The sequence below is a fragment of the Centruroides vittatus genome, unplaced genomic scaffold (genome assembly GCF_030686945.1).
Source record: "Centruroides vittatus isolate TY-2023 unplaced genomic scaffold, ASM3068694v2 contig_900, whole genome shotgun sequence".
Classification (NCBI taxonomy): Eukaryota; Metazoa; Arthropoda; class Arachnida; order Scorpiones; family Buthidae; genus Centruroides; species Centruroides vittatus.
This window is the reverse complement of record NW_027122591.1, coordinates 2,184,221-2,206,271: the sequence shown is the minus strand read 5'-3', so window position 1 is coordinate 2,206,271 and position 22,051 is coordinate 2,184,221. Positions and strand designations below refer to the sequence as shown.

The 22,051-nt window shown below is 30.7% G+C and overlaps 2 protein-coding genes across 2 annotated transcripts in view; both read right to left on the bottom strand.

Moving 5' to 3' along the window:
* The window catches only part of LOC136984080 (phospholipase D1-like), a 59,531-nt gene extending 59,211 nt beyond the window's left edge, over positions 1-320 (bottom strand). The window contains exon 1 of the mRNA XM_067281005.1: positions 121-320. The gene's annotated coding sequence lies outside the window, so the exon portion shown is untranslated. The remainder of the gene's footprint in view (positions 1-120) is intronic.
* Positions 1-22,051, bottom strand: part of LOC136984026 (coiled-coil domain-containing protein 130 homolog) — a 274,187-nt gene that overhangs the window by 182,122 nt on the left and 70,014 nt on the right. The gene's annotated exons all lie outside the window — the stretch shown is intronic.

Sequence of the window (22,051 nt, the reverse complement as noted above, 5' to 3'; positions counted from 1 at the left end):
TTTCTCATTATCCATCTTTTGAAAAATCGTAAATAGGACGGTCAAGTTTTAGAGAACGTGTACCAAATACAATGGAAAATTATCTGTTTAATTTTACACATTAAAAAAAAATGTGCTTACCTGTTAATCGACGCTTCACAATTGCATAGAATATAATACTTTCCCGATCGAATTCCTCCAATTCTGTTATTACACGTCAGTTTATTATCGAGTGGATATTCCCGATTAAATGCATAAAACAACTAAACCTCCGGTATCTTTCGATAATAAGTCGGGAAATATCACGTGAAGTCCATAAATCAATCAATTACTTAAAAGATCAGAGGGCGCTTTTATCGCAAGGTTTGATCGCTATGCTATACGGCTGAATACGCATTTGTTTTATGTATACAGACAGTATTTAAAACAAGATAATGTTTTAGTATGATTATTTGATGGAAAATTTTTCATATAATAAAATTTTTAAGTTTATAAAATAAAAAATAATTTTTACATAAAGGAAAACGTAGGAAAATATTTTAGATTTTCTCATATATTTTATTAATAATAGTTTAATAAAATATTTATTAGGAACGATATTATTAAAATTATATATATTATATTTATGATTAGATAAAATGTAATTGTTTTCAACAATGCTTGTTTCTAAGTTGCGAGTACTAAGTAAGTAAACCAATGGAATACTTCGTTTCACACATACACCTGAGTTGTGTGTATGAAACGAATTACGCCATTTGTTTGCTTACTCAGTTGATCGTCACTTACAAACGCCTAATATGCGTATTTATTATTAAGAAATTAAATTTCTAAAATGTAATATCAAGCAGCAGCATTGAACTTAATAAATTATTAAAATAAAAAGTACACAAACGTTTATCAAAATCTTCCTTTCTTTATTTTATGAGTAATTCATAATCTCTTTTTCTTTACATCTATTTTAAAATTATCTCCTAGACGATTAATTTATCATCATCTAAAATTTAATTCGAAATTATCAATATAATAAGAAATAATATATAAAAATAATTTTTGTTTTATTTTTTGAATAAGACAGTTTAAATTAAACTAATATTCAAATTCTAATTTTATGAAAAACTTTTCAATATTAAGTAATTTTTTAAATTATTCTATGACAGAAAAATATTATTTCAAAATTAATAATAATCTTATTTATGTAGTAGATCCTCGATTTAAAACGGCCTAAAATAAACTAAAAACCGTCGTTAAGCAAGCCATAAGTAGAGCTCCGATCTATCATAGACTTAATATCAATTATTAAATCCCTACTTTCTGAAAATAAACTTTCAAATAATATACCACACTCAAATTACTAAAAAGAATATGGTACTTAAATGTGGAATTTCCTATAATAATGAAAATATACACCAGTCATAAAAGCGGGGTCTACTACGTTTTTAAAATTTTATCGATAATTGTTTTATTATTATTATTATTATTATTATTTTGGGTTAAGTGAGATATACTCGGTTAACACCGGTGGCTGTGTACTATGCCGGACCAAAGTCAAGGCATAGTAACCAAAACAGAAATTAAAGAAGTGTATCAGTGTATGTGTCTGTATTCAAGAATTTCCTAACAATGTGGCATGTATTCAATATAGTGGCCTTCTGTAGTGTGAAGTATGTATTTCTATTCAATTGTAATGTTCCCAGAGGCTTTTGTGTAGTGTGTGTGTTATCACACTGTAGAAGAGAGAACAACAGGTACAATAAGCACTCTATCCATCCTCCACAGATGCCTTATTTCCTGGGCAAGTTCTGTGTACTTGCTGACTTTTTCAGTGCATGTGTTTTGTATATTGTGAGTGTTTGGAATGGATATGTCTATAACGAATGTGATTTTATTGTGTTTGTCAATGAGTGTGATGTCTGGTCTGTTGTGTAAATTGTTTTATCTGTGATTATGGCTCTGTCGTAGTACATTTTGTGCGTGTTGTTTTCCAATACTGTCTGTGGAATGTATTTGTAGTATGGTTCGTGGATGTCTACTAATTTGTGTTTCTTTGCAAGCTCTTGGTGTATTATATTTCCTACTTGATTATGTCTGTGTAAATAATCTGTCTGTGCAAGCTCTTGAGCTTGCAACCAGAGGTGATGTGTTGTATAGTTTCTGGCATGATGTGACATTTTCTGCATGTGTCATTTGTGAGTGTTGCATCTTTGAGTATGTGTTTTCTGTAGTTTTTAGTATTTATGACCTGATCCTGTATGGCGATCATGAATCCTTCCGTCTCCCCAAAGAGGCATCCCCGAGCTAACCAGCTGTTTGACACAGTTTTATCAACAAAATCCTGGGCCAGATCATAAGGATGCCTGCCATGGAGTGCCTTTCGAGCCCACGATTGCTTAATGGTGTCTATGCTTTTTATACGTTGTGTTGTGTCCATATGATGTGAGTGTAAGTTTAATGGTGTGTTATTTGAGTCTGCTAGAGTTACTGCTTTATGTAATTGTGATGTTTCTTGTTTTTTGTAGAAAAACTCTCGCAGTGACTGTATTTGTTTGTAGTGAAGGTTAACTATGTCAGTCAGGCCACGTCCGCCATCTTTACGTGGAAGGGTTAATCTTTCTGTGGCAGATTTAGGATGATGTTGTTTATGCTTAGTAAGTGTTGTTCTTGTTTTCCTTTGGAGTTGCTCAAGATCTGTGTGAGTCCAATGTATAACTCCAAAAGAATATGTAAGTACTTTTTTTTTTTTTTAACCCTTTCCGCCCTGTGGGCACTAAGAGGGCCTCTTTTAGTAGGCCCATTATGGGTTCGGCCAGGCCCACAATGGGGCAACCGGGTGGTGAGGGACGGGGCCCGACATATCCGAACGGACCACCCCCCAAAAATTCCTGGGGATTAATCATGTGGAAGTACTTTTTTTTTTTTTTTTTTTTTTTTTTTTTTTTTTTTTTTTTTTTTTAACTCTTTCCGCCCTGTGGGCACTAAGAGGGCCTCTTTTAGAAAGCCCATTATGGGTTCGGCCAGGCCCACAATGGGGCGACCGGGTGGTGAGGGACGGGGCCCGACATATTCGAACGGACCACCCCCCGAAAAATTCCTGGGGATATTCGACCCGCTCGGATTCGATCCCGGGTCCCCCAGAGCGGTAGGCTGCCACCTTGACCGCTCGGCCATCCGGCCGTCAATATGTAAGTACTGGAATGACATATGTGTTTATTGCTTTAACTGTATGTTTTGCATTTAACTCTGTTCTGAGAATAGCATTTAATTATTATTATTATTATTACCAATTTTCAATTAATAATGTCTTATAAAAAATTAAAAATCTGTTAATTTTATAATTAAATATATTTACGTAACTTAATAAAATCTGAATTATTTCGTGGCTTAATGAATAGAGATATGTGGCGACATCTATTGGGCATTTCGGTAAATTGTGATTTTTCTATGTAGCCTACGAGATACGTAACCGGAAAATTAGGTGGTCATTCATATATGACGTCACCAATTTTAAGTATTTTTGACTACCCACTTCCTCTCTGTCACATTTTGTTGCCAATTTTGATGTCCCGCTTGATCTTCCATCCGATATTAAAATTAAGAATTTCGATAAAACAGATCTAGAGTATAGTATTGTACATTGATAATAAAAATTACAATTCTTAATTCAGAACAAAATAACATAACATAAAATACGTTTAAGTCATTCTACATATTGTATTTAAAAAAGTAAAAAACTCATAGTTTAGTTTGTTTCCACTAGGGTCGCAGTTTGACACCCATCCTTACAAGTTCTATATAAGGTCAGGACACGCGTACTGGAGCCGCCATTTTGGGTGTTTTTGAGTCGCATGTTTAAAACAAACTTGTACGAGCAGGCAGTTTTATACGACATTAATTTAACTAAAATTGCATAATTCAGTTAAATTAATGTCGTATAAAACTGACTGCTCGTACAAGTTTGTTTTAAACATGCGACTCAAAAAGACCCAAAATAGCGGCCCCAGTACGAGTGTCCTGGCCTTCTTATATAGAGCTTGATCCTTAATCTCCATTCAATACAGTATTGAACTGGTAATTAATTAAACCGTTTTTCTACAAGAAAACATTGAAAAAAATATTTTTTTTCCAAATTCATTCGATAGAATTGTATACAATACAAAATGTAAATGTACGAAAATTTAAAATTATTGATATTTTAATTAATAATTAATGCATTTCATTCTTTGACGTTCAATCTTTTATTTGTATTTTATACACTAATTTGTCACTAGTATTTTTTTGTTTTTTAAATCTTATTTCTTCTAGACCCAAAAAAGTTCCCTTTATGTAAATTATCATTATATTATCTACGTGAAAATATATTTTTTAAATGCATACAAATTAAAATAATAAATGTCCAAATTCTTATAACTGAGTATCGTAATTCTTAAGCATGTAATTTAATAAATGTATATAATTCCATTATTTAACAAATACTATTTTCTTAATCTTTATACCTTATAATATAGGACGTTAAAAAAAGCATTTATGCAAGGCTTTGCGTTTTCTTATGGAGTCGCGCTCACAAAATTTTCACATCTTTGAATTATTTTTCTCAGAAAAGTTGAGTTTTGACTTGCGTTTAGTAAGTCTATTTTACTCAATGTTTCTGGGAAAAATAATCCAAAGATGTGGAAATTTTGAGAGCGCGACTCCATAAGAAAATGCCAAGCGTAAGTGTTTAGGGAAGGAAGACATAGGGTAAACCTGTAAATACCGAAGTAAAGATTTGGCAAGACTATTTTCTCTTTTCACATGGTATGCGACACGCAGAGGTCAATATAAGTCAGATGTTATACTAATATACAACATTGTTAATATCTCAGAAACTTAAGTTGTCTATGTAATCTTACAGATGTCTTATCACTTACAAGTTAGTATAGAACGTACTATCTGCCATATAAATGCTGAATGCCTTTTTCAATAGTTTGCATATTACCTTCAAACATTTAAAAATTAAAAAGAATTTTTAACAATTAAGCATATCCAATCTTCAAATCATAATATCAAATGAACTTTTAGATATTAAATATTGATTTTAAATATATATATTTAATGTTACCATATGAGTTAATTTTTGTGAACGGAAGAAATTTTTGTAAATTAACGAACACTAACAATTTGTTTCCAAGATATCATATTACGTGATTCGCTTCATCACTTGAAAATATTTCATTAGTTCATTCAAATAGTTTCAAATCAATAAGTTGTAATGCGATATATGAGACCATATTGGCAAAATACGTGGACATACTATTTGGATGGTGACAGTGCAGCGAATACGATGGATGATAGAAGAGGATTTCATCATCTACTCGGCCTCCATGGAGAAATGCAGACATGGCGGAGTAATTAAGACAACAGACTAGAAATTCGAACTGCGCAATACTACTATTTATTTTATTTTTCTGTTCTTGCAAGTGCTCCCGGACAAAAGTCAATTATTGTACTCTATATCACAAATACAATCGGGTTCTACACGAACGCGTACTGTACATTTAATCGATTCACGATTACTATCCGAATGTTTGTTGTGTTGATATAATTGTGTTCGGGAAAAGAACGTGACAATTCGAAAATTACGACAGTATATCGCGATATTAAAATTGAAATGACAAACGCAAAATCCGTGCTGTGTACTACCTAAATATTCAATTCAGACAATATTGCATTCCGGTTCACTGGAAAATTTCATTATAACAAGAAAAGTCGTTCCGGCTATTTCACGAAATTTACGGATGTCGAAATACGTTTTTGCATTGGCGAAATTCGTAAGAACGTCCAAATCTTGAGAAATTCAACACTAAAGAACGGCAGAAACAATTTATATTTTGATAATACTAGGTTACTGCTATCTCATACCGAGCGGTGCTGACAAAATCCTGGGTAGTTCAGTCCGTAGAGCGTTAAGCTTTTAACTTAATGATCCGGGGTTCGAGTTCCTATTCAGACAATTCATTTTTATTTTTTCCCTCTCGTTCTCGTTTTTCCCATCACGGTTTGAAGTCTGAGCTTTTTTTAGACGAATTTTAAGTTCAAACTGTGATCGGGGAGAACGAGAAAAAGAAAAGTGAGTCGCCTAAACAGAGACTCGAATCCCAGATCGTTAGGTTAAAAGCTCTATCGACAGAGCTACCCAGGTTCCTGCTTATTGATGCTGCCCGATATAAGATAATAGTAGCTAACGTAGATAACATTCCTATTTCTATATTGTGCATAATCTGCATATGAGTATACGAATAACCGAAAGGCATAAAAAAGATATTATAAGAAAAAGATAATATTTTGTTCTTTTCCCGCATTTAAAATCTACTTTACTATATACTATATGCTTTTTAATTATTAAACGTTTGAGGGTAATATACAGTATCTTCCAAAATGAATTATACCATTGTAATTATGCTAATTATTATCCTGGAAATGTGGGATGTACACCAATCGATAGAGTAATTGCCCGAGTTTCATCTCCCATTTGCATTCAAATGTCTTATTGTCTACTACCTGTACGCCGTAAATAAAAATGTCGACTTCGCAATAGAGAAGGTGTTTTGTGTTCCGCAGTTCGTAAAGTCGGAATCACTCGTCATTGCTCAACGTGAGTAATCTGACGGCCGGATGGCCGAGCGGTAAAGATGGCAGCCTACCGCTCTGGGGGACCCGGGATCGAATCCGAACGGGTCGAATAATCCCCAGGAATTTTTCGGGGGTGGTCCGTTCGGATATGTCGGGCCCCGTCCCTCACCACCCGGTCGCCCCATTGTGGGCCTGGCCGAACCCATAATGGGCCTACTAAAAGAGGCCCTCTTAGTGCTCACAGGGCAGAAAGAGTTAAAAAAAAAAACGTGAGTAATCTGCAGGAGCTTTAGAAATATGGCTGCCATGAGAAGGATGACAACGGATATGCTGTAGCGCAGTGGCGCACTCGGGAATAAATCTTGGGAGAGCCGAGTTGAACAGATAGAAAAAATTTTTACGTAAATTCAATAAAATTCTTCTCTTATATGATGTGACCGCTAATTCACAAGTAGTATAGGAATAGAAAATACGACACAATACAAATAACAATATGAATTTTACTTAGGAAAAGATTTTTAGAAAATTTTTTAGTGCTTTTTTCCCCATTTTTGGGGGCTATGGTCCCTTGGCTCTCCCTCTGGGTGCGCTATTGCTGTAGCGAGAGTAGGAAGAATTTGAGTATTGGTTTGATGTGTGCCGTATGACACGAGGTGCACACATTAAGAAATTTTAACGGTTAAATGTAAAACTTGGGCAGTTTTCCAACGTTTTAATGTACATTACAACGTTCATAGATAACAATTAATATAATTACAATATTTTAAAGTGATATAATTATTTTTGGAAGACCCTGATATTCTTTTAAAGTTATTTTTTAAGTTTTTGTAATATATCATACTATTTCCTGTTTGTAAATGGGACTATTGTTTCTAAAATAAGATTGTTGATAAGAAAAGAAAATTTTAAAATTGTCATGGTTTGATCACTCAGAAAAAAGGGCCTATACCAGTATTTCTAATCTTTAAATATTTAACGATCTTCTATTCTGAGAAAATTCTTTTTTAATACGTAGTATTTAAATTTTGTAAATAGTTCATTTTATTTTAAGCAATATTTTAAAAGATTCCTGATATGTTTATAAAATTATAAATGAATAAATTAAAATGTAAAAATAGTAATATTTTAAGAATTAAAAATGGAAATTTAAAATATCCATTACACGAATTTATTAGATTTGAGAATAATAGATATTTTTGAAATCTGAAGACTTAAACAGGCCATTTAGAGGGAACCAGAAGACAATTTGGTACGAGTCTCATCTACAGAAAAGCCCTATAAACACCATATTATTATGATATAGACCTAATTCAAAACTTATTTCCATGAGTAATTAAAAATTCTGTTCTTATATTGGAATTTTTATTTTAATTGTTTACGTTTATGTCATTCCGAATAGGGTGAAGTCTACATTGTAACTATCAGGTCCCAATTCATTTTTCTCAGTCTCTGGTCTTAAAACTCAGTACAAATTAAAATTCATATTGGCGTTACATTCAGAACAAGTCTTTGCAAATATTACGGTAAGACCTTTAATTACCAGCAATGGAAATTTGTTATAAAAATTGTTATAATCTAACTGAAAATAAGTCATCCCTTCTTATACGATATCAGTATATATATATTTTTAAAATAACTGGCCAACTTTTTGATAAAGAGTAATTATGCTATTTCTCCAAGCTTCATAGGAAACACCACCTACTTAGAGGCGGATCCAGGAAATTTCTGTAAAAAGAAAAGGACTAATTTACATTTTTCTAAAAGAATATTAATGTGTTTTTTGTACCTAAGCAATATTTACAAGAATTTACTCGGGCATATTTTATAACATTTCAAAGTTATGAATTCAATTGCATAAATTTCTAAAAATGTTCATCTTTATTAAGGAAAGCACGAATTCAGTTTTTATAGTAAAATAGCACTCGATTAAACTTCATTTCAGTATTAATTAGAGAATTTTACAATTTCAGTTTTAGTAATTTTATTTTTTGAAAAGTCCAGTTATTTATTATTCATTCTGAGTAAACATTTATTCATGGATAAGTTACTAAATTTATCAATTAAAAATTATATTTGTTTCTCTAAATTATTGTTTTATGAATTTTATAATAGTTCTGATTCCCGTTTTACACTCTCATTTTATCATTTATTTATTAAGATTTAACATATCATGATTTAATATATCATGTAAAAATATTTATTACACAACAGAATACAAGTTTGTTAAGAGGCACCTGTGGGACCATAGTGATGCTCGATTATGCTGTAGATTTTGTCTGTATGCTTCCAGTTTGTTTACGTAAGGCCTTTTATTTGCCGAAGATGATACAGTGTATAACTATACTCTGCTAAAATTGATTGAAAACGTTAACGACATTCACAGTGATTCGTGTGCACACTTAATATCTATTTTTTAGACGTGTGCCGTATTTTCACCCTCCTCTTCAGTACACCATGTATCCAAACAAATTCCCATTCGCGGAATACTAGCGTGACAAGATTATTATTGGGCAATTTCGAATTATCGACTAGCGTCGGACTGGCAATTGGAAATTTCGGCCCGGGAATATATACCAAACATAGGCCCACATTTGTATATCGCCAGCGTGATGACGGAAGTAGTTAAGGCGTATGTCTACCGCTCCTGGGTGACCCAAAATCGAATCCAAGAACAAGCGGACAAAACACCAAGAATTTTTCGGAGGTGGTCTATCTCGGATATGCAACACCCTACCCCTCACCACCCGCCTTCTTTGTGGATAGGTTTAACTAAGACGTCAAGATTTATAGTACTCGGATGTAAGAATGAAAACAAAGTTAACTCGTGAATAGAACGATACTAGGGGCGAGCACATTAGGTTAGATTTCATTTTCATTTACAATGTTCTATTATATCAGACAAAAATTTTTAAAAAATATTTATAAAACTTCAAATCTAGAATTAAAATAACTGTTTAAATAATTGAAATAACAGATCCTGTCTCCGCTTGTAAAACATTTTGTTTTTAAATAGTTTAATTTACGAGTTTATTGATATATGAATCTGCTTTATTATAGATATCAAGTATATCATTTTAAATAATTAAAATTAAAAATATAAAAATTAAAGTTTATATCTGATACACACTAAAATTATCCATTTAATAGGACTATTTATATCTAATTGTTATAAATAAAATGCGTAATATTAATTTATAATATGTGTATATGTACTGTACTGTACGTTGAAAGAACTTTTGTTAGATGTAAACTTAATCTTTGTTTATTGTGTTGTTAGTAAGTTAATTCTGTTGTTTAATATGTATACAGTGAAAACTGCTTAGGCGACCACCTGCATTCGACGGGCACCTGCCAAAACGGGCACAAATTTCTGGCACGGAATAGTTTATACATAGAGTCTTCGTATAAGTTACCCGTATTAAACGACCACCCGTGTAACGCGACCGCGGGCATCGATTTTTGGTCCGAAACAACATACAACAATTGTAATAAGCGATCACTTCCGCGAATATATCTGGTCTAAACTATTGTTTGAACTCGTCTGAACAACGTTCCTAATATAGTGAATTAGTCTAAACTCTTGTTCGAACTCATCCTTGAAATTAGGTGCAAGTGTTAATAAATTAGTCAAACAACAAAAGAAATTCATTTCAGTTTGTTCGAAATTGTCCGAAAAACGAAAGAAATGCGAAGCGCTGTCGTTAGAAGATCGTGTTAAAGTTACCAGAGAAAGTGAAAATGGTTTATCACAACGGCAATTAGCCGCGAAGTTTAACTGTGGGACAGTGGCGTAGCGTGGCAATTATTGCATGCAATCATTATTAAATATTTAATTTCGCCGCCCCCTTATTTAGGTATCTCAATTCAAAAGACTAAAATATACAGTAATTCTAAAGAACTTTTCGGCAAAGAACAATCATCATTATTGTGTATTGTACTGGTGTATTGTGTATTGTGTATTTATTGTGAAATTTTGCCGCCCCCTAAAAGTGCCTCCCGGGACGGGCCACCCCTGCCGCCCCCACTACGCTACGCCACTGCTGTGGGAAAACGAAATTTATTTTACCGTACATCTACAGTATTTTCCTTAGGAGTATAAAATATTGTACACGATACAATTAATGGGCTGATCTCATCGTTTGATAAAATGTAATTAATTAATTTTTTTATGTTCATATACAGTACATGTGCGATAAATAGTTTATGTATCAACCTACTTATTTCCACGATATTTTTAAAAAAATAATATCCAAGTAATTTTCGCACGCAAAATATTCAAAAAACAATAAATTCATTAATGCAAAAATCACTTTTACAGGCAACCTCCCTTTTTCGATTCCGCCATTGTCATTGGTCAATCGCGGAATGTAAATCGTTTTATCATTAATTAATAATTTTTCTTATTGTACTTAAGAAAATATTAAATATTAAAAAATACAGTATTTTTAAAGTTATTTTTAAAAATACAAGTGTTTCTATAGTCTTTTCCAGAATAAGTCTACATACACGAAAGAAAATAGTTTCGTATTCATTACGAAGTGGCCTGGTAAAGCGGTTTTAATGCAGATGGAAAAGCAAACCAATGACGTAGCACGTTTCGATTTCATGTTTCATGAAACAGGCTACATCATTGGCTTGTTTATCCAGTTGTATTACAGCCGCATTTCCAAACAATACGCCTAATATACACAAAACATATACTGTATTAGAAAATTATAAGATACGTTTAAACTATCATAGTGCATTTGAAATTTCCGATATTTTTGCAAGTAATCTTGAGATTATTTTTAAAACACCAACCAATTGATGTCGTATGACACCATATTTGATTTTTCGAACTTTTTTTTTATGTTCCGCGCCGCCGTAGCTATTAGCGTGGTTGAGGCCAAAGTTTTAAACGCGAAAACGTGTACGTCGGACGTTCAGCGCCGCCTTTCTGTAAGCCTAGAAGTTTGATAATGGCGTTTGGAACGTCGAGCACGATTCCACTGACGTTCCAAACGCCATTGTCAAACTTCTAGGCTTACAGGAAGGCGGCGCTGAACGTCCGATGTACACGTTTTCGCGTTTAAAACTTCGGCCTCAACCTCGCTATTACTTAGCTACGGCGGCGGAGTGACACACATTCAAAATCCAGTACATCGGCTCCATTCTGTAACTGAATCTCGGAATATCTAACGTATTCTTTTCGATTCTTAATAAATTTAATATTATCTACTAGATACATCTAATACACCTTATTGCTGAGAACATACATTCTATTACGTATAACTAACGTTTTCGGCGGAGTGACACACATTCATAATCCAGTACATCGGCTCCATTCTGTAACCGAATCTCGGAATATCTAACGTATTCTTTTCGCTTTTTAATAAATTTAATATTATCGACAATTAATTTTGTTTGCCGTTTGTTATTTCCAGATAAAAAATTCTGAATATATTGTACAATACTTGCGTATGAAAACGTCTTATTTTATATATAAATTCAGTCGCACTATTTTCAATGCGTGAAAAAATATTTTATTATAAAACACTATTTTATAAATTAAAAATTATTATTAATTATACTTTATGGCATCATTTGAGTAACATAATGACGATTGATTCGAACATTATTCTGTATAGGTGACTCGTATGAGTAGTGTGTGCTGTACAGAATCATGTCCATACAGTGAATGCAAAATTCTATCTTTATCATCGTATTTATAGCAATAATAACTGTTTGTTACTGACTACTACTTTAGGTATTCTTGAAACCGTGTTTTCTTGATATGCAATTATTGCATGCAATCATTATGAAATATTTAAATAAATTTCTTATACAGTCAAACCTCTGAATAATGATTAATGACGGAAACATAAAAAATGGAGGTGGCAGTTATTGAAGGTTCGAGTTTAAATAATTTTAGTCAAAACTTAAATATAATTATCAGGAAAATGTTAATTGATTATGTTTTTGAATTAATAAGAGTGCTTTTTTACCTTTAATAGTGAAGAGCAAATAAAATAAAATATATAAAATATTAATCAATATACAAAATATATACGCAAATATGGAATTTTTCACAAAAGAAAAATTGGGAAAAACGTAATTAATTCTCTTTTTATAGTTTATTTATATAAATATTTTAATTACAGTAGAGCATCGATTATCCGACTTAATTGGGGACTGGGGTTGGTCGGATGACTGAAAAGTCGGATAACCGAAAAGTATGAAAAAATACATTATTAGTATAGTGTATTAGGCCTGGTTTAAATACCAGCCTCTCTTTCATGAACAGCTAGTGCTGCCAGCTAAAACATGCAAAAATTTAACAAAAATAATATTAAAGTAGCCAAGACATAACCAAATATTGTAGCGCCACATCACTAGCGGACATTTGAATTTGCCGACTAGAACGCGGTCGGTTAATCGGGGGTCGGATAATCGATGCTCTACTGTATTTAGAAATCAAATAGAATAATAAAGTGATTTCACTTCAGTTTCAAAGAATTAGAATTTGTTTCACTTATTACAAAGTTTATTCTTTTAACAAGACATAAGAAACAGAAAGCATAACCTGTTTCTTTGTTACACTTTTCATTTTTTTTCTGTCAATATAAATTGTACGTAAGAACTTTACAGTAAGTAGTGTTTAGTCATAACATTTAAATGGTTTTAGTTAAATATAACGTTACATATTTTCCTTTATGTTATATTGTTCGCATATTTATAACTAACTTCCTGTACATAAGTGTGAATATATATAGTCATGCATTATTATTTTATTTAGCGAAAAATATTAACTAGACAACTTTCCTGATAAATCTACTTACGAAGCGAGAATTCGTTTTTATATCACACGAAGAAGAATCATTAGCTTAAAAAATAAAAAGAAATTTCTTCCGTAATAATACAATTAAACAAAATAAAAATAAGAAGTACTTTAAATCAAATTGTGTATAAACTGATCCATAACTTTGAATTTTTTATCACCAGATTTTTAAGGTTTATCACATTTGAGATAGTTGTTATTGAACTAAACTATTGTGTACAACAAATAGCGAGGTTGAGGCCGAAGTTTCAAACGTGGAAACGTGTACGTCGGACGTTCGGCGCCGCTTTCCTGTAAGCCCAGAAATTTGACAATGGCGTTCGGAATGTCGAGCATGATTCCACTGACTATCTAAACGCCATTGTCAAACTTCTAGGCTCACAGGAAAGCGGCGCTGAACGTCCGACGTACACGTTTTTACGTTTAAAACTTCGGCCTCAACCTCGCTAATATCTTGGCATAGAACGTACGAAACTCGAAAATATAATCCATAAACAAGAGTAAAATATTCTTAAATGTATATTTTACTTAGAAAGAAACATTAAAAATGGTTTGGAATTTCTCAATGTGTCTTTCTATACCAGAACAAAACATAAACTGAGTCGACATTTCTTAGTGAGTTTTCCTCCTGCTAAAACTACATTAAATTGATTTTTTTATTCTTTCGATCATCGGAATCTCGAAAACTTGCTTATAATTTAAAAAATCAGGACGAAAAAGTACTTAAAAATAATCTTTTAAAAGCAATTTTATATTAGTTTCAGGAGAACTGACTAAGAAATATCGACGCTTTTCTTATGTTTGTGTTCTTATGATATGCAAAAGATGTACTAAGAACACACCAAATTATATTTGTTCGTCTTCAAACTAAGCTTACATTTAAATAATTTATTAAAATTGAATAATCTTTAATTTAAAACAATAATTATTTTAACTGTACAGAAAATTTTCCCTTCAGAAATCATATCCTCAAACATCTATTGATAAACATAGACAAAATATAAATCATAAACAACTTTTTAAAGTTTTAGCTACTGTTAATGATAATAATATTTATTTTCATAATACAGTAAAAATTTATATATAATAGTTTAAAATAATTAAAATTTTAATTCCTAATGCTTAAAATTAAAACAAATTGAAATACAATTTACTAACAGTCAAAGAGAGGAAATCTGATTATAAAATTAAGAGGGGATTAGAACTGTAATCTATTAATATGTACAGGATATAAAACAGAATGTCTATCTGTTCGTTTGTCTGTTCTCTTCTATTTACACTTCTAAATCCTTTAATCGATCAGAACTAAATTTTTCATAGTTACTCTCTGGATACTTGCATGAAAATTTAGACAATTATAAAACGTCAAAACCTCACCTTTCCACTGATTTAATCTCACTATTAACTTCTAAGTTCTTTGATCAACCTGCATTGAATTTTTTGATAGTTAGACAACAGAAAATATAGGCTTTTTCATGAAACCTCTTCTGGTTTCATTCTCTTGAAACTTCGTGATAAACGTAACTGTACTCTAAAGTTACCAAACTGTTAATATAGTTTTCATTTTAATGTTTGTCCTTATTACTTTTGGCCCGGCATATCTGCTAGTAATTTATAAAGAAAACAATATATTTTCAATATTTATAAGGATAAACTGATAGTCGAGGTTTACAACTATTAATTTAGCTTAAAACTTGACTGAAAAAATAATTTATTTCATAAATTGTTCTTAACTTTATAATGAAATCTCGGTTTGCAGAGTCAAAAATAGACTAAGATATTAAGTAAATTGGCTATTTACAATCAATAGAAAACAATGATGGAAACATTTAAAGAGTACATTATATAAATTATAGAAAATAACGAAATAAATTATATATTAATAGGCTAAAAGTAAAGTAAATGCATCTAGTTTTACTAATTTAACTATAGGATACAAAATAATATATTCATAAAATTGGTTTAAAATTATGTTAAATTATGAATTATTTAATTACTTAAATAAAAATAAAAATAAATTTTTATAATATTAAAAAGTTTTAGACGATACTTAATTGTTAATAACACGTCTTTGTCGTTTCGACCGTCAACAGCAGCTGTCATCAACTACTTGAATGATATAGATTATACATATAAATCATAACAGGAAATTCGATTGATATCTCTCAGGATATCTAAAATTCGATTTCTTTAAAATAACTTTTAAATAGATAATTAATTATAGAATCTTAAATAAATACATTATAATAGATACACTTATTGTATACTTAATGATATAATTTTCAGATTAAACAGAGATAAGATACTGCCATTTTAACACGTAAACTTTGTTTAAAAAATACAGTACTTTCAAAATTGTGAATTTTCTATCTGATTTTCGCTGTCCTAAATATGGGTCTATGATTAAGACAACGTGGTCATTTAAAAATTTCTAGGTCAAGTTTTCAACAGGTATTGTCACGATAGCCAGTTAACCCAATTTTATACATGCACACGCTCTTTGATGCTCCGCACTAAACATAGCTTGACATACAATAATGTCTTTGCTATCTAAAATTAGGTAAAATTAAAGTTTTACGATAATAGTTTTCAATAAATTTCTCGTGCCGTGATAAAAACAATATGTTGTTATTATTATTAGATAAGTGAACGTACAGTACATACTATACTTACAGAACCTGTGCCAATAAATAAGGAAACTCGTTAAAATTAAAATAATAATAATAACGTAATCGAGACTGTCTGCTCGTAGTATTAATTCATAATTTGTACGGTTAACATGTGTACAAATTATGAATTACTGTTGATAGTTTCAAATCATACTCAGCTTATGTGTAATAAAGTTATGCAGAGGAAGAAAGATGTTTGTGTGTTAGGTGATTGGTGCTATTCAATTTTAGTGTTTAATAAAGGTCGACGTGATGGGGAGATAAAGTGGGTCGTGTGTCGTATCTCGGCTAGGGTCGGACTTAATGACGATTTTACTCGTTATTAGCATTTACAATTTTGCTTTTATAAAACCCATCCCTACCCTCAAAATTAAGCTTTTTGCCATTTTATAATAGTTAAAAAAATAAAAAGTTTTTAATAATAAAATATCATAACAGATGACGCCACCGAACGTTGCCGGGAAAAGTTAAGTAACTCGTTAATGGATTTTTTATTGTTAAAATGTTTATTTACTAAACACACTTTCAGATTTTTCATGATTGTTTTTTCAATCTTCCATTACAATTGTTAGTCTTTATGGAAGAGAATTAATAACTGTGATTTATTTATAAAGAAGATTGTCGACAACAAAATAGAATGGCAACTTTAATTATAACATGAAGTTGTCATTTCAGTTTAAGTTGTTATATTATGTAATAATGGAATGGTAACTTTGGCATTTCATTATTAAAGCATAAATATTCTGGTAACAATCAGTGAGTAGTGGTCTGAGCAAAGGAGCAGAATGTGGTCTGAATCTTACTCTGCTGCTCTATACTCTGGCACATGTATCTTTATTAAACTTATTTATATCATTAATACGTAAACAGTAATAGAGTTCAGACGTTTCATCTTGTTTCTATGTGAATTTATATTGGAAAAATGTATTTCTAATTGTGTACCAGTCTTTTTCCTTTCCGAGCTTTCCTATACACTGTTATCATTTCCATAGTCCACCTGAGCACTAATTATCATGCATTATTATAAAATCCTTCCTATAATTCCGCGATATTTCTCAATGATTTCCCTTAACGAATTCAAAAAGTTATTTTTATGATGTATTTTATATCATTAGTAGAGCACACTCGCCTATTATAATCACTTGCGTACGATATCGTTGCTACCACTAATGTTCTTTTATTGATACGGATAAAGCAGATAATCCAATTCATTAACTCAAAGAAAATTATCGAAAATAGCAGGAAAAATCCTTAAAAAAACCCATTAAAAAACTTAAGGAAAACTTTGAATGGATTACAGAATTTTTAGAAAAATAAGAGAAAAGAGGGTAGCATATTTTAAGAGGACGAATTTTCGACAGGAAAAATAGAAATAAAAATAAATAAGTTAAATAAAATAATAACAAAAGTAAAAAATAAAGACTGTGCCAATATTAGAAACAAATTAAGATTTAAAGAATGAAAAAAAAAATGTAATTAATTAAATAGCTATGAGAAGAGGAAAAATATAAGACCAAGATAAACTTGATAAAAGAATGGAGATTATATTATAAAAAATTACTTGATGAGAACAGATGACTTTCAAGAAATAATATGGAAAGTTTAGTGAGAGAGATAGAAGAGAAAAGCATTACAACTCCATAGGGGTAGGAGGAATTAATTTAGAACTACTCAAATATGGAGGAAGTAATTAAACTGTTGACTATTCTAATCAATATCATCTGAAGTGATGATCCAAACACGATATGAGCTAAATGACTATTCTTCATTCCACTAACTCCATCATTAACTTATTCTTTACAAACCACAATAATATTTCAAACTGATGTTAACCGATTTCTATTAATATCACGCTGTCATATTTATAGTATATGTTTCTTACAACCCATTTATAAATCATATATTGGCACTTTATTGCATTTCTATTGATCGAGAAAATACTATATGCTTGTTTCGACCAACAATAAAAAAGCGAAATTCGAATGTAACGAAGGTAGGGGTAGATGACTAAACTACTGTTCTTCATCTGAAAATCTGGTTAACTACCATCAAATTTCCAATGTTCTTTTTAACCTCCGTTCTAAGTTCAGATTAATATTAATCACTTCATAATTGGGTAAACAAAAAATGGATAAACCATTTTTGTTTATCCAATTTACAAGACTTCTTCCTCATCTGTAACTTGCAGTGCTAATTATCTTTAACCTCACCTATACACAAATAAAAATAACAAATGAGTGCATCTAATTTCAATTTTTCTCTTTCTCCTTATATAACTTAAGTTTTTTCTTTATCAGGAAGAGGGAAAAGCATTTGAGGTTTTTGAAAATTGTCAAGGATAGGAGAAAGAAAAGAGGTGAAAAAATGAAAGAAGTAAATAAAAAGGCCTTCCTCTTCCTATTAAAAAAAAGAAGAAGAAACTTAGTTACACAAGAAGAAAGAAAAATAAAATAAAAATCTAATGTACTAATTTGTGACTTTTACTTGCTTATAAGTGAACTTTAAGAAAATTGGTACTGTGATTACAGCTGAGAAGGAACTCTTCTTCGAAATACATCTTATGTATTGATGCAGGGCCTGATTTTCACGTAAGCTAAACAAGTTGCGGCTTAGGATCTCGCATTACATCTTATGTATTGATGCAGGGCCTGATTTTCACGTAAGCTAAACAAGTTGCGGCTTAGGATCTCGCATTACATCTTAGGGCCTCACATTTTTACTTGGTAGAGGAAAAAGGCCTGTTATATGAGATATGTTATAGCTTAGAGCCACAACAAGTCTAAATCTAGCTCTGTATTGATGTAAGACCAAATGTCTGACTCCTTTAAGAGAGCTTGAATGTCCTCTCACAGAAGGGTGTAACAGGATTTCTATGAGAGAAGGTGGTTTATAAAAGAGAGAAGGTTAATAAAAGTAATTCATGCGTTATTTTTTTTTTAAATTATTTTTAAATTAATTTATCTGAAATCCAAATTCAATTCTATCTTAATAATGTATTTCTCTACTGATATAATTATCAGAGAGAGGGGAAACTGAGAACTTTTCCCTGGATCCAGGGAAAATTTACAAGCTCTTACTGATTCCTACCCCTAAAAATAAATGTTATTTTTAATAACAAAAATAAAATCTTAAAAATAAAGTTTTTTGGTCCTTGAACCTTTGTAAATATCTATCATAGGCATAAGGAAATCATAAAATTTTTAGAACTTTTTTTTTTTTTAGTTATACTTCTATTGTATAAGGATTTTTATAACAAAACAATTTCAATAATGGGTCAATCATACCATTGCATTCAATGCTACTCTATATATAAATATATAATTTATTAGTATATAAGTTCATCATCTTGTAATAATATAAAATTTTGAAATTTTAATATAAATCATTGCATCTCGACTTCAAAAATCATTTATGCTCGTGAGATTAAACCACATAAAACATTAATTTCGTGAAATTTTTCGAGCTTATCTTGATTTTTCACGCAAATTTTTATTCGAATTTCATCTTTTTGACTATTTATGAGGCTCTATTAGAAAAATTTCTGGAATTTCTTAGAAATTTTTTTATTATAATTTTCTTGGATAATTTTATAATCATTTGTTTAATGATTAATATATTATCAAAATGTATTTTTCCATATTCAAAATATTTAACTAACATTCATAACAATATGAAAATATTTAATTTAAAACACGTGAAGTAACTTCATATTTATATTAAAAAATAAAATAAAATAGGATCTTGAATATCACAAAGTATCAATTGCAAAGAGAGAAATTTTATTTTATAATTTATATTATAAAATTAAAGTATTTTAAAAGATAATGAAATTTAAATAGCCTCAATATTAAACCTGAATTTATAAGAATAAAAAAAAATTTTCTTTTAAATAAAATTACTTAAATATAAGTTACCAACATTAATTAAATTTAATATTTTTTTTAAATTTTATAATATAAATAAACTATTTTTTTTTTAAATTGCAAAACGAATGTTATATCATGGTTTTCTTTATTACAATTTACATTTTTTGATGTTCATGACCTCATTTTTGTAACCATGAAGTTACTTTTATGATAAACATTTAATGTTTATCATAAATACATATGAATGTAAAGAATACATAATTTTATAAGGAAAAATTAATAAAAAGAATTTGCTTACTATTTTTATGGAAAAATCACTTACAGTTTTCTTGTATAATTCTTTGGTTTTAATATTAAATGTAAATTTCTGTGTTTATCATAAAAAATAGATTGGAGAATGCAAAGAGGAAGATCCCGAATTACCTGAATGAATCCTTGCCCTTCAAAATGACCTTTTCTAGATTCTACAAAATGTAGACAGTAGCGATATTATGGGGGAGGGGGTTCGAATTAGGACGTGCAAACTTACTTTCACTCTTGAATCACCGTAGATGAAGAGTAAACTCTTAGATATTGTAAATACAGTAAGTGCATTCGTCACATTCTTTTTCGTGTACTGTACTTATTTATTTTTTCTTAATTTATTCGTAAAGCTAATGGATCCGTGCCTTTTGGACCACTCCCTGGTTACGCTACTGAATGTGGATAAATACACGAAACAGAAACTAATGGAAAACAGCGATCAATGAGAGACTCAACTCTTCCTTGGGCGGATGAGGAAGAAGGGGGGGAAATGGTTACTTTAAATAATAGTTAATATATTTTAAAATAAAAATAATAATAAGAAGAAAATAAATTCTCGAAATTTATAGACTTGGGGCGTTTGAGGTAATGTACAGTTTTGCGTCATTTTGATGCCATTTTTAAGTTCGTTCGTTGTAAAACCGGAGATGACGTCGAAATTTACGTTAAGGTGTACACTTTCTGGACGAAACGAACTAAACTTAGCAATTGCGGATCCAGAAGTAACCAAAGTGGGATAACATTTAATAAGAACCTTTTATTAGCACTTGCACGACGATTGAATTTTGGATGATCCCATAAACCATAATTTCCATAATAAAGCGTTCAAGATGAACGTTTTTAAGTGTTCAAACAAATAAATTTTAATGATTTTGTATCAGGTTCCTCTGGTAGCATTCACTTGATTCTTAATGCAAATCTATACATTTCAGGTAATAACCTGATGAAGATAAATCTTTATAATCCAATTATAATTTTAAAAATATCAATACAAGGGAAATTTCATTATAAATTTTTCCTGTAAAAAATGAAATATAAAAATTATAAATAACAACGCGTTTGTTTCAATCGATTATTTAAGTATGGATTTAAAGTGTAAGAAATAATACATTTATATAATAAAAAAAACAAAAAAACCATCGAATTTTAAATTTGTTTTAATTTAAGCGCCATTGTCTATTTCACTTTCCTCTTTCCTCTTATTATAAAAAAAAAATTTGCATAATAAGGCGATCAACCGTTTCAGTTTTCACATTGTTTTATGCATTTTAATTACCATAAAATAGATACACTGAATAAATTTACATTAAAGCAATATTAACTTAATTTAATAATATAATGATGATAAATTAATCAGACCTCGATTTAGCGCCTCCAAAATATTAATGTGACTTGTCGGTTATCACACCTAAACCTTTGTGTAAATTTCATTACTATATATCATTCTTGTTGTTTGAGATACTTCAATTTAACGCTCGATTTAATGCCAGTTTCAGAATTTCGAATCGAAGTTAGACAGTATACTGTAATAGCGAGGTTGAGGCCGAAGTTTTAAAAGCGAAAACGTGTACGTCGGACGTTGAGCGCCGCCTTCCTGTAAGCCTAGAAGTTTGACAATGGCGTCTGGAAAGTCAGTGGAATCGTGCTCGACATTCCAGACGCCATTGTCAAACTTCTAGGCTTACAGGAAGGCGGCGCTCAACGTCCGACGTACACGTTTTCGCGTTTAAAACTTCGGCCTCAACCTCGCTATTCAATAGAAAGAGCGTGAAAAAGTCAATTTAAAAACTTAAATCGACATAACTTATTAA